The sequence below is a fragment of the Homalodisca vitripennis genome, chromosome 8 (genome assembly GCF_021130785.1).
Source record: "Homalodisca vitripennis isolate AUS2020 chromosome 8, UT_GWSS_2.1, whole genome shotgun sequence".
In the NCBI taxonomy this organism is placed as follows: Eukaryota; Metazoa; Arthropoda; class Insecta; order Hemiptera; family Cicadellidae; genus Homalodisca; species Homalodisca vitripennis.
In genome coordinates, this window is record NC_060214.1 from 94,894,219 (window position 1) to 94,909,704 (window position 15,486).

Consider the following 15,486-nt stretch of genomic DNA (forward strand, 5'->3'; position numbering starts at 1 on the left):
ACCCAACTGTGATTCACTATTCTGGACTTATTCCTTCGATAGCCCTAGAACTTGACTGTTTGTCTCTAATACCTCGTTAGTGATTATCCAACCACTGTGATTCACGTATTCTGTACTTATTCCTTATATAGCCCTAGAACTTGACTGTTCGTCCCTAATACCTCGTTAGTGACCACCCAACCACTGTGATTCACTATTCTGGACTTATTCCTTAGATAGCCCTAGAACTTGACTGTTCGTCTCCAATACCTCGTTAGTGATTATCCAACCCACTGTGATTCACTATTCTGTACTTATTCCTTCGATAGCCCTAGAACTTGACTGTTCGTCCCTAATACCTCGTTAGTGACCATCCAACCACTGTGATTCACTATTCTGGACTTATTCCTTCGATAGCCCTAGAACTTGACTATTCGTCTCTAATACCTCGTTAGTGATTATCCAACCACTGTGATTCACTATTCTGTACTTATTCCTTAGATAGCCCTAGAACTTGACTGTTCATCCCTAATACCTCGTTAGTGACCATCCAACCACTGTGATTCACTATTCTGGACTTATTCCTTCGATAGCCCTAGAAACTTGACAGTTCGTCTCTAATACCTCGTTAGTGATTATCCAACCAATGTGATTCACTATTCTGTACTTATTCCTTAGATAGCCCTAGAACTTGACTGTTCGTCCCTAAATACCTCGTTAGTGATTATCCAACCACTGTGATTCACTATTCTGGACTTATTCCTTCGATAGCCCTAGAACTTGACTATTCGTCTCTAATACCTCGTTAGTGATTATCCAACCAATGTGATTCACTATTCTGTACTTATTCCTTAGATAGCCCTAGAACTTGACTGTTTGTCTCTAATACCCCGTTGATTATCCAACCACGGTGATTTACTATTCTGTACTTATTACTTCGATAGCCCCTAGAACTTGACTGTTCGTCTCTAATACCTCGTTAGTGATTATCCAACCACTGTGATTCACTATTCTGTACTTATTCCTTAGATAGCCCTAGAACATGACTGTTCGTCCCTAATACCTCGTTAGTGACCATCCAACCACTGTGATTCACTATTCTGGACTTATTCCTTCGATAGCTCTAGAACTTGACTGTTCGTCTCTAATACCTCGTTAGTGATTATCCAACCACTGCGATTCACTATTCTGTACTTATTCCTTAGATAGCCCTAGAACTTGACTGTTCGTCCCTAATACCTCGTTAGTGGACCATCCAACCACTGTGATTTCACTATTCTGGACTTATTCCTTCGATAGCCCTAGAACTTGACTGTTCGTCTCTAATACCTCGTTAGTGATTATCCAACCACTGTGATTCACTATTCTGTACTTATTCCTTAGATAGCCCTAGAACTTGACTGTTCGTCCCTAATACCTCGTTAGTGACCATCCCAACCACTGTGATTCACTATTCTGGTACTTATTCCTTCGATAGCCCTAGAACTTGAACTGTTCGTCTCTAATACCTCGTTAGTGATTATCCAACCAATGTGATTCACTATTCTGTACTTATTCCTTAGATAACCCTAGAACTTGACTGTTCGTCCCTAATACCTCGTTAGTGACCATCCAACCACTGTGATTCACTATTCTGGTACTTATTCCTTTCGATAGCCCCTAGAACTTGACTGTTCGTCTCTAATACCTCGTTAGTGACTATCCAACCACTGTGATTCACTTATTCCTGTATTTATTCCTTCGATAGCCCTAGAACTTGACTGTTCGTCCTAATACCTCGTTAGTGACCATCCAACCACTGTGATTCACTATTCTGGACTTATTCCTTCGATAGCCCTAGAACTTGACTATTCGTCGCTAATACCTCGTTAGTGATTATCCAACCACTGTGATTCACTATTCTGTACTTATTCCTTCGATAGCCCTAGAACTTGACTGTTCGTCTCTAATACCTCGTTAGTGATTATCCAACCACTGTGATTCACTATTCTGTACTTATTCCTTCGATAGCCCTAGAACTTGAACTGTTCGTCCCTAATACCTCGTTAGTGACCATCCAACCACTGTGATTCACTATTCTGGACTTATTCCTTCGATAGCCCTAGAACTTGACTATTCGTCTCTAATACCTCGTTAGTGATTATCCAACCACTGTGATTTCACTATTCTGTACTTATTCCTTAGATAGCCCTAGAACTTGACTGTTCGTCCTAATACCTCGTTAGTGACTATCCAACCACTGTGATTTCACTATTCTGGACTTTTCCTTATGATAGCCCTAGAACTTGACAGTTCGTCTCTAATACCTCGTTAGTGATTATCCAACCCACTGTGATTCACTATTCTGTACTTATTCCTTAGATAGCCCTAGAACTTGACTGTTCGTCCTCTAATACCTCGTTAGTGATTATCCAAACCAATGTGATTCACTATTCTGTACTTATTCCTTAGATAGCCCTAGAACTTGACTGTTCGTCTCTAATACCTCGTTAGTGATTAATCCAACCACTGTGATTTCACTATTCTGTACTTATTCTTAGATAGCCCTAGAACTTGACTGTTCGTTCTCTAATACCTCGTTAGTGATTATCCAACCACTGTGATTCACTATTCTGGACTTATTCCTTCGATAGCCCTAGAACTTGACTATTCGTCTCTAATACCTCGTTAGTGATTATCCAACCAATGTGATTCACTATTCTGTACCTTATTCCTTAGATAGCCCTAGAACTTGGACTGTTTGTCTCTAATACCTCGTTAGTGATTATCCAACCACGGTGATTTACTATTCTGTACTTATTCCTTCGATAGCCCTAGAACTTGACTGTTCGTCTCTAATACCTCGTTAGTGATTATCCAAACCAATGTGATTCACTATTCTGTACTTATTTCCTTAGATAGCCCTAGAACTTGACTGTTCGTCTCTAATACCTCGTTAGTGATTATCCAACCAATGTGATTCACTATTCTGTACTTATTCCTTAGATAGCCCTAGAACTTGACTGTTCGTCTCTAATACCTCGTTAGTGATTATCCAACCAATGTGATTCACTATTCTGTACTTATTCCTTAGATAGCCCTAGAACTTGACTGTTCGTCTCTAATACCTCGTTAGTGATTATCCAACCAATGTGATTCACTATTCTGTACTTATTCCTTAGATAGCCCTAGAACTTGACCTGTTCGTCCTCTAATACCTCGTTAGTGATTATCCAACCACTGTGATTCACTATTCTGTACTTATTCCTTAGATAGCCCTAGAACTTGACTGTTCGTTCCCTAATACCTCGTTAGTGATTATCCATCCAAACCACTGTGATTCCACTATTCTGGACTTATTCCTTAGATAGCCCTAGAACTTGACTGTTTGTCTCTAATTCCCCGTTGATTATTCCATCCACGGTGATTTACTATTCTGTACTTATTCCTTAGATAGCCCTAGAAACTTGACTGTTCGTCTCTAATACCTCGTTAGTGGATTATCCAACCACTGTGATTCACTATTCTGGACTTATTCCTTCGATAGCCCTAGAACTTGACTATTCGTCCTAATACCTCGTTAGTGATTATCCAACCAATGTGATTTTTTTACTATTCTGTACTTATTCCCTTCGATAGCCCTAGAACTTGACTGTTCGTCTCTAATACCTCGTTAGTGATTATCCCAACCAATGTGATTCACTATTCTGGACTTATTCCTTAGATAGCCCTAGAACTTGACTGTTCGTCCTCTAATACCTCGTTAGTGATTATCCAACCACGGTGATTTCACTATTCTGTACTTATTCTTAGATAGCCCTAGAACTTGACTGTTCGTCTCTAATACCTCGTTAGTGATTATCCAACCACTGTGATTCACTATTCTGGACTTATTCCTTAGATAGCCCTAGAACTTGACTGTTCGTCTCTAATACCTCGTTAGTGATTATCCAACCAATGTGATATCACTATTCTGTACTTATTCTTAGATAGCCCTAGAACTTGACTGTTCGTCCTAATACCTCGTTAGTGACCATCCAACCACTGTGATTCACTATTCTGTACTTATTCCTTCGATAGCCCTAGAACTTGACTGTTCGTCCCTAATACCTCGTTAGTGAATATCCAACCACTGTGATTCACTATTCTGGACTTATTCCTTCGATAGCCCTAGAACTTGACTGTTCGTCTCTAATACCTCGTTTAGTGATTAATCCAACCACTGTGATTCACTATTCTGTACTTATTCCTTAGATAGCCCTAGAACTTGACTGTTTGTCTCTAATACCTCGTTAGTGATTATCCAACCACGGTGATTTACTAATTCTGTACTTATTCCTTAGATAGCCCTAGAACTTGACTGTTCGTTCCCTAATACCTCGTTAGTGATTATCCAACCACTGTGATTCACTATTCTGGACTTATTCCTTCGATAGCCCTAGAACTTGACTATTCGTCTCTAATACCTCGGTTAGTGATTATCCAACCACTGTGATTCACTATTCTGTACTTATTCCTTAGATAGCCCTAGAACTTGACTGTTTGTCTCTAATACCCTCGTTGATTATCCAACCACGGTGATTTCACTATTCTGTACTTATTCCTTCGATAGCCCCTAGAACTTGACTGTTCGTCCTCTAATACCTCGTTAGTGATTATCCAACCACTTGTGGATTCACTATTCTGTACTTATTCCTTAGATAGCCCTAGAACTTGACTGTTCGTCTCTAATACCTTCGTTAGTGATTATCCAACCAATGTGATTCACTATTCTGTACTTATTCCTTAGATAGCCCTAGAACTTGACTGTTCGTCCCTAATACCTCGTTTAGTGATTATCCAACCACTGTGGATTCACTATTTCTGTACTTATTCCTTCGATAGCCCTAGAACTTGAACTGTTCGTCTCTAATACCTCGTTAGTGATTATCCAACCAATGTGATTCACTATTCTGTACTTATTCCTTAGATAGCCCTAGAACTTGACTGTTTCGTCTCTAATACCTCGTTAGTGATTATCCAACCACTGTGATTCACTATTCTGGTACTTATTCCTTAGATAGCCCTAGAACTTGACTGTTCGTCCCTAATACCTCGTTAGTGATTTATCCAACCACTGTGATTCACTATTCTGGACTTATTCCTTCGATAGCCCTAGAACTTGACTGTTCGTCTCTAATACCTCGTTAGTGATTATCCAACCAATGTGATTCACTATTCTGTACTTATTCCTTAGATAGCCCTAGAACTTGACTGTTTCGTCTCTAATACCCCGTTAGTGATTATCCAACCACGGTGATTTACTATTCTGTACTTATTCCTTAGATAGCCCTAGAACTTGACTGTTCGTCCCTAATACCTCGTTAGTGATTATCCAACCACTGTGATTCACTATTCTGTACTTATTCCTTCGATAGCCCTAGAACTTGACTATTCGTCTCTAATACCTCGTTAGTGATTATCCAACCAATGTGATTCACTATTCTGTACTTATTCCTTAGATAGCCCTAGAACTTGACTGTTTGTCTCTAATACCCCGTTGATTATTCCAACCACGGTGATTTACTATTCTGTACATTATTCCTTCGATAGCCCTAGAACTTGACTGTTCGTCTATAATACCTCGTTAGTGATTATCCAACCAATGTGATTCACTATTCTGGACTTATTCCTTAGATAGCCCTAGAACTTGACTGTTCGTCTCTAATACCTCGTTAGTGATTATCCAACCAACTGTGATTCACTATTCTGTACTTATTCCTTAGATAGCCCTAGAAACTTGACTGTTCGTCCCTAATACCTCGTTAGTGATTATCCAACCAATGTGATTCACTATTCTGTACTTATTCCTTCGATAGCCCTAGAACTTGACTGTTCGTCTCTAATACCTCGTTAGTGATTATCCAACCAATGTGATTCACTATTCTGTACTTATTCCTTAGATAGCCCTAGAACTTGACTGTTCGTCCCTAATACCTCGTTAGTGACCACCCAACCACTGTGATTCACTATTCTGTACTTATTCCTTAGATAGCCCTAGAACTTGACTGTTCGTCCCTAATACCTCGTTAGTGACCATCCAACCACTGTGATTCACTATTCTGTACTTATTCCTTCGATAGCCCTAGAACTTGACTGTTCGTCTCTAATACCTCGTTAGTGATTATCCAACCACTGTGATTCACTATTCTGTACTTATTCCTTAGATAGCCCTAGAACTTGACTGTTCGTCTCTAATACCTCGTTAGTGATTATCCAACCAATGTGATTCACTATTCTGTACTTATTCCTTCGATAGCCCTAGAACTTGACTGTTCGTCTCTAATACCCTCATTAGTGACCACCCAACTACTTTGACTCACTATTCTGTACTTATTCCTTAGATAACTCTATAACTTGACTGTTCGTGGCTAAAAACTAAAAACAGCAACCTTCATGAGATTATTTTGGAACTTAGTTCACTATTGTTTTCTATGATCCAAATGAAAATAAAGAATTCATTTAATAAAAACGTTGCTAAGAAGATGTGTTCTTCAAAATAATTAATGTTAAGTTCCTTTTGGGGCAACTAGTTATTTTTCTTCAGGTGCCCCAAATCAACTTCCCGAAATCATCTATTTTGTAATTAGAAGTTAATAGAGTAAAGTGTTGCTCTTAATTCATCTGCGTGTTTAATACATCGTTATCAATAAAAATGGTCATTCAGTTTTTTGTTTACATTTCCAAAGATTTCTACAGTATTATTTACCCTTTCATTGCTACTGTCCAGTTATTGTTTTAAATGAACGTGGAATACAATACGCAGATATATATTTACAACTTAACGAGGGTTAACTATAAAATTGGTCACTGTTTTTCGGTTACCGAGTACACCTTTGGTACACCCCATCAGTTTATAGTGTGAAAATCTCCAGTTCTCTTCCACAGTCCATGTCATGGCAAATTTCCAATTGTATGCAGTATTTTTCGCACGCTATTTTGTAGAGGACTGACGTGTTCTAAGGTTAGCGAAAATAGCGAGGGTGGTGGCACCTAGTGGAGATTGCAGTAGACCGATGTGTCTACTAGGAAAAGTACGTGTTTTATGTCGGGTGGCCACTTACCAGAAAGGCCAATGGCTGACGCGGCTTGTTATCTTCTCGCTCTTATCAGGCGGAAGCTCACCACCTGGTGTACTGCTTCGACGAGAGGTCGCTTTCACTCGGAACGGAATGTTTTTCACGTTTACAGGCGGTACGTTCTAACAGAATCAATGTGTTTCTCAATACATTATTTTTATTTTATTTCCTCCCTGTGTCTAACTAGACTATACATTTAAATGATAATATTTAAAGCTGAACATCTATGCGAATGTAGGGTTGAGCTCTATTTTACCTTCAGTTCAGTACAGGGTCCAGGTTCCCGTTTATTTTCACCCCATGTTTTTTTAAATCGCTACTATAGCCACGGAATTGATTGTTTTAACTATTTATGATCATAGATGAGTACTGAGGTACTAAACTAGATAGACACTGTTTGTTTTCCTTGACGACGTCTTATCTTATCAGCATCAGGCATGCCCAGACTGTTCTTGGTTATCGAAGTGAGAACGAGTGCCTCCGAAGGTGCTGCCGAAGCCCGCGCTGATGTCAATAAAAGAAAAACATCCCTCGCGATAGTACCTATCAGTAAAATATAAAATTCTAGAGGGGCTGATCAGAAATATAAGTTGAAATGATTAGTGTCACCTCAAACAATCAATTCCGTGGCTATAGTAGCCCGATTTAAAAGCATGGGGTGAAATAACGGAACTTGACCCAGTACAGAGCTCTGGCGGGGTGGACTGCCTCAAAAAACTCGGGGCTAGATTTTTGGAAGCTCCCCAGTCAATTAAAAAATATAACAGAAAAAACAATTTAAAAAAAAAAACAACTAAAAGAATAACTTAGAGGGTTGTTTTTATTCGGTTAGGGAGGTTCTAGCCTAAACTCTGTTGTATTAATCATTTTTATTCTTTCATTATTTAATGTTAAATTTAGTTTCTTCTTCTTGACTTTCATACAAATATTCTATTTTTTATATTTTAAGTAACAATAATGTACTACTGACTTTTGTCATACATGTCTACTACAATAAAAAGATTGAAATTAAAATTGAAGAATTGTTATATGCGACAAACTACAATCAACAGACTGGTAGAACCTTTCTATTTTTATACGCGACAAACTACTATCAACTGACTGGTAAAACTTTCCATTGGCATATGCGACAAACTACAATCAACAGAGCTGTAGAACCTTTCCAATGTTATATGCGACAAACTACAATCAACAGAGCTGTAGAACCTTTCCAATGTTATATGCGATAAACTACAATCAACAGAGCTGTAGAACCTTTCCAATGTTATATGCGATAAACTACAATCAACAGAGCTGTAGAACCTTTCCAATGTTATATGCGACAAACTACAATCAACAGAGATGTAGAACCTTTCTATTTTTATACGCGACAAACTACAATCAACGGACTGGTGTAACCTTTCCATTGTTATATGCTACCTGGGTATTTAGCAAAGCTATTACTGGTGTTATTAAGGCGAGATATGATTACTGCTATCAGTATCGTAGTTGATAAGTTTAAACATTTTATCTCTAAGTGGTATGACATGAACTTGTTAGTCTATAGATAAAACCTAGCAGCCTTACTCAATTTTGTGTTTATGACATAAGGTTTGTTTAATTACAAGGAAAATTTGAAAACCTGTTACCAGCTACTGAGCTGTCAATTTCAACTTGTGTCAGCCCTCACCACGATTCGTGACTGTGAATATGAAACTAAAGGCATACCACATGTGCAAAATACAGATTATACATATATGACCAAATCTTCTACATTTCTAAATATAGAAATCATGGTGCTTAACTGAAACTCATGCAAAGCAATTTGTTTTATTAAATGATAAAATTATTTTCAATACGAGAAATTGTTTGGCAGATAATGTAAAACTTTTTCAAATTCTTAAGTTTTTTCTGGAAAACATTTTTTTTATATTGCACTTAGATCGTTTGAAATTGTAATTGAGCCAAGCTAAGTGGGTTTGTACACATGTTCAGCTCTTTAATAGTTTCAGTTTTGGAAAACACAATATTAAGAGTATAATTCGTCAAAAGTGTATTCGGGATCAATCAGTCATCTTTGGAAGCTATGGGTGGGTGAGGAATGCGGCCTGCACCCCCCCCCCCTCACAACGAGAATATGAAAGGTCGTAATGAATTTGTTATTGTGATATTTTTATATTTAAGTTGTAGGCCTTTAATTTAATGTTCCTAAAGACAAAAACGTAGAAAAAATAGTTTATTATTTCCATGAGGAATTAAGTTAAATACATTTCAAAAATAAATTTTGTAACCAAGCCAAAATAAAAAATTGTAATATAATTCTTTTAGAGTGTGTACATGAGTTTATAATCGTAGCATCAGGGAGTTGAGTTTTGGATTTATTACTTAAAGGATATTATATATTGAAATAAAGTATAATATTAAGAAAAATAACTATTTGTTTGTAATAAATTTATTTGAAAGTTAATTGTGGTGTATACATAAAAAACATCACTCGTTCCAATCATTGATCATCTTATCTACATACTGCAAAAAGGGTTAATTAATAAATGTTTTTGTATAATGTTAAAAATTGGAGGACATGATACACATCAAAATGGTCGATTGAGAAAAATGTAAATAAAAGAGCTCGTACAATATTAGCAGACTTCACGGAAGGCCTGTTTATTAATATTGTAAATGTTGCAACAGAATATTTGCGACAATATATTATCAGTACGAGAAGGTTCAAGTGCATCTAAAGTTTCAAAACAAGCAAACATTTTCTGGCAGCAGCATTTTCCAGTTAATTTGGCTTTATTGATGGACTTCTTAGCCCATTTACTTTTTGTACCCTTTTAGGTTATGTCGTGTTATACGTGTTTTTGTCCGTGATCGGATACAATATATGCAGTAACGAGCGTTAAGTTGAATCAATGGCTGACAAGTTTATGTCTCACTTAAAAGATAAACATTTCAAACCTATCAAATCTGACACCTGTTATCTTATCTCTTCTTTATTTATTAACGCTCAACACTGCAAAGTAATACACATATATTGTAAGATTTGTGAACATTTTCAATGGCGTTATCAAATGCAGAGTGGGTGGGTTACAAGTGAACAGAAATTGCGATGGTTAAGTTTCTTCATAAAATCTACACAATTGACGATAAACAGAAAATGTCGTCTTAACTAGTTATTGACGCCACAATGGGTATCACAGAGACAAAGGAAAGATGAACCAGGTCTAGGACTTGTAACAACTAACAACTAAGTTCCTCGATTCACACTTGTTACCAGAATCAAATGTCTGAAATATTACACCTTCGCTACGGAGAGCAATCTTCAGCCTACAAATATTAAACCGCAAACTTTTACATCGGCGCGAAATGAAAAACATTCATTTTTTTGAGAGCAAAGAGCATAAAAACACCAAATACAAAAATATTACTCAATAGCCACTATAGTAAAATGGGCGCACTAAGAAAGAAATTACATTGAAGGCTCTGTCGGAAACAAGATGAGTATTTCAGAACACACCAATCGGATAGTGAAAAACATAACCTAATTTCGATCGAGGTGCGATCTCTCGGCAGAATGGCGAACCAGATGAGCTTCCTGCTGATAAGAGCAAGACGACGACAGATCGTGTCGACGATAGGCCAATTTGGCACGCGGCCACTGCCTCACGTACAATATACAAACACATTCGTCTTCCTCATAACGCAAGGTGTGGATACCGCCGTTTGCCGCCATTTCCGCCATAACCTCAAAACACGCCGCTCTGCTGCGTCGTTGTTAAACTAGCTAATTCTTTGCTAACGAAGACAGCACAAAAATAGCGAGGGACAGGACAGAATGACTGGCAATCTGGCAAGCGATATGAAAACAAACCAGAAATAATTGGGCGTTTTAACAACGTTTGTTTCCCAGAGAGTATTACGATTATATTAATTCTTTTAGGGACAACAAAAGAGGTTACTCATTAGCCCTTGGTGTGACCTGTAATGATAACTACTTTAATAGTTTAATTTAGGTTCTTTTTGGGAAATAATTACAAGGTAGGAATAACGCTACACCACAGCATATGCTTCGCTGAGTTTGCATGCAAAATTTAAATCCTAAAAATTAAATACTTTTTAAATATCTACATCCACAGTTTTGTTCAATATGTTTCACAAAAGTGCTTAAATAATAAAAGTCCCAGCGAACTAGGTAGGCAGATATCGTAATCTAATCTTTCACAGACTTTCCACATTGACTTTCTACTTTCTGAATAAAAAATTCACCATAAGAACAGAAGGTCATGAAAAGATTATGTATGTCTTGGGGTAGGTGGTAGGCTACATGTCAATATTTCACATGCTAAAATCTCATATGGTTGTACTCGTCTGTTTAAAGATTTAGCTATTTTCTCGTTGCCATTAAGGTCACCCATACGACCAATTTAAAAATATTCCTCAACGATCAACAAAATTCCATGGAATGGCAAGCACCATCATTGAAGTCAGTGTTCATGCGAAATTTCAGGTCCATACGTAATTTCGCTTTCACGACAGCGGACAGATATACAGAAATGAAATTCCCCCACGAGCGATTCCCCCTTTGCTTACGCTCAGTCGATAAGGGCCAGAATTAATTCCAAATTTCCTTTTCCTACTAGACCCAGAAATAACGACAGACAATCTCGAGTGTCGGAAGTGAGCCGAGTGTTGGCCACGCGCCGCGACCGTTGATATTTTTACTGACGGCTATACTTAACAACAAAAGCACCCAGTCGGTATCGTGTCTAATTGCTGTGATATCGTGTCCAAGACCACACGCTAGTAGACCATGTAGCCTTACTCTCCGATACCACAGTCAACTTCCGGTTCGAAGGAAAGATGAACATTAATTTAAGAAAAGATCACCCAAAAAAGAATAAATAGGATATGATCGTCCATAATTACCTTTGACGTGAAAACTTTGACTCACTTGTTACTAATGCAGGTGATGATGGTGAAGAAGCACTTCGTGTGTGATCTTACTTATGAACTTCAAGGTGATCATTATGATCTAACAGTAATGTTTGTACAACTGGAAAAGAATTAAGAATTTGTCGAGACCAACCCCAGGCTTTTCAACGTTGAAGAATTGATCAACTGTTCATTGGAATTGGATGATACTTGGTCTGCCTGGAAATAAGATCCAATTATACTTCCAAAACATGGCGGTGCAATTCTGCAAAAGTAAAAACAGTGTAGTCTTGTAGTTAAAAAATTTTTGAAGCAGAATTGCAATGGGAAGGAGGAAGATGAAGACGTTATCAGTTTTGAATTTCTCAATGACAAATTCTCCTCTTTTCATTTTACAAATTTATTTTAGATGGGTTTGGTTAGCCCGCTGAGTTCCTTTCCTTGTGTAAGAGTGCAACAAGGATCTGGCCTGGTCTAACCAGACGAAGCTATTACCCCAAGAAAATTTCCTGCCGAGTGAGTTTTTAACAGTTTCTTTTATTTAGCCTTATGTAATCAAAAACGTTACATAAAATAACTTACCTCTGAGATCCCCAAGAATTTTTCGTCGGAGGTATTTTCTTCGTTTTTCTTCACAGAATAAAGAACTCGAACATGTGAAAACTAAAATACGTAAATTTGAGTAGTGTTCCTTAAATTTCGTTTCATTTTTCATTTTACACACAATATAAATGAAGGAATAAAGGACAAATCTAGGGTAGTGGGTGACCTCACATTGCTTCTCTCATCATCACCCTTCACCAAAAACAAAACAAAAGAGGATGCGGTTTTTTTTTATTCTCTTCATCTCTTGAAATGAAATGTCCGATCGTACCTTTCTCAGAAAACCCTTTATACTGATTTGCAGCATTTACAGATGCAAAAGTCGAAGCATATGATGCTACGTGACAAACGTCAATTCTTTCAGACTGTTAGTCTAAAAAGCAATTAAAAAGCCCGTTAGATCCAGGGCCTGCAATATCTTTTCTTTCAGTCCCTAAACCAAGTATCAAACATTCCAAATCTACGCCAGACATTTCTATTGACAGAAACAAAAAATATATCCAGTTAACAGAATTAACTGACAATCAATGCCTAGTCTCACAGGATATTGGCGCATATACGGGTGTCTATAGTATATTTGATATAAACTGCGCGTCTAAGAGGCTGCTAAGCGGAAGGAAGAAAAACGGCATTCCTTTGAAGTTCTTTACAACTATATACAATACGCTGTACCAGTAATCTTGTAACTAAGCTAAAATCCCTTCTGGAGGAAATTCTATTTTATGAACGGCTGTAATATTTAAATGTCAAATTGAAAATGTGTTAATTTTTTTAAGATCTCTTTATACAATACTAGCGATTTCCAGCAGCCATTGTACACGTACATGTACTTTATTATAAAGTAGTCTAACACTTAAGCTTTAAGTTCAACCGGAAATTTATTTTAAATACAAATATACATCAAAACTTAGCACCTTAAAATAGTGTTTGGCTATTTAATATACGTAACTGTGTCTTAAATGCAGTTTATAATTTGCAGGCGCTTTGATAACTTTATATCTTGCAGCGCCGCCTGGTGGTGAGTTCCATTAACGGGCATAGCATATTATTAACCTTCTAAGTGGAAAAATACATATACATACAAATTCTCATACTGATCTGTCAAATAGATTCTGAGTCTATAAAGGACACACAGACAAACATTAATTAATTAACTTATATATAGATTGGTGTTTGGGCGACGTTAATTCTAAAATTTAATCATCTTGAATCGTTACACGAAATAGTTAGGGGAATCACATGAGTGGTTTCTAAAAATCATAATGTCGATACAAACGTTCCAACATAAAAGGATCTTTTTGATTTTTTATTCCTTTTTTTATTGTTATTATTAATAGTAGATATTACAATACATGACTGAAAAAAGTTGTTTTGATAAGACGAAACTTTACATGAATACATAGCCTCATGGTATATTAAGTACAATCGTGCCTGGTTTGGTTGCAATCATCTATAACTTATAGTAGCCTGTACTGTTCTGTCGCACTTTCGCTTTTCTACTACAGTACAACTTTGTATGGTTGCTACCACCTTAACCCATTATGAAATATGAACGCTTTTTTGGAGAAATTATATTAACAACTTGAGACATTTAAAACCCCTTTTTCATTTGTGTTCGATATTTAACAACAGAAATATTGTTACTCATTTCGAAACTTTGGACAGCCAACCATGAGAGACATTAAACATGTATAACAATAAAAATATTGGGTTGAGTTACTTACGATTAAAACAAACTACCCTAGTAGAAAAATTAAAAACTTTCTGAAAATGTGAACGGCTACCATATTGAGAGCAGCCTTCAATCGAGTGAGGCTGACCTCAAAACTTGTTCACGTTCACATTTTTTCGAACTGGGGTGGGTTTCTACGTGATCGGCGAAGCTGTGAGCAAATTTCTGTGAAATGCACCCAAACAATATCGTACCATCATTGTGAGAGACCCAGCAGCCGTAGTTGTTGTTTTGCTCAGGCGCCACCACAACCTCGTTAGTGCCTCGCAAATCAAGCTGGCAGATATTTGGCAAGCGGTCGCGTCACCGCACACACACACACAAACACATCACACAGCACACAGCTGATCACACATACACGGGGCAGGTGTACAACTGTATCGAGCAGCTAGATACTCACATCCAGGCGATGAGCAGCCGTTCTTCAACGTGCACCTGTAGGGCTGGTAGGTCCCCGGGGTGATCTTGCCGTACATCGTCCTGTCGACCATCCTGGCTGGCACCGTGGCGGCACTGGCGGCCGGCGTCGCGACGGAAATACACAATCGGGCCACGCGCCGCCACGCTAACTGCTACCACTGTGCCGGCGTCCCAGCTGGAGATCCAGAGGAAGCGCCTTCTTATCACCCGCGCTGGCGGGGCCGCTAAGGAACAGTGGAACGTGGGAACGGTGGCTTTGTTAACAAATAACGCGAATTTGATATTTTGACCAGTTTTGTTGGACCTAAAAACGTGGAAAATCGATTACGTTTAAATTCCATCAATGTCAAGCTCAAATAAAAAAGGAATTTTTTCTATCGTCAGCGTGTTTAATAAATCCCTTTACGCGTCACATTTTTCATAAACATCGATATACTCTATACCAACCTGAGGCGTTCTAACTCAGGAAGTTATACAGCAATACGTCACTCGCTCCATTAAAAAAAAAACTCACGATTCTGTTAACTTATCGTTACGTTCAGGACAACTATGTATTAGCCCAATAATTTTCACTCGAGGAGATAACGCTAATGTATAACGTCAACGTAATGTATAATGTCTGATTAACAGTAGGTGTGGGTGTGTTACCTAGGAGACTACTAATCCATTCAAAACCGAGCTTCTACAACTCTATAAAGGCCCACTACAACTACAGTCCAATCTTGATAATCCGACATTTGC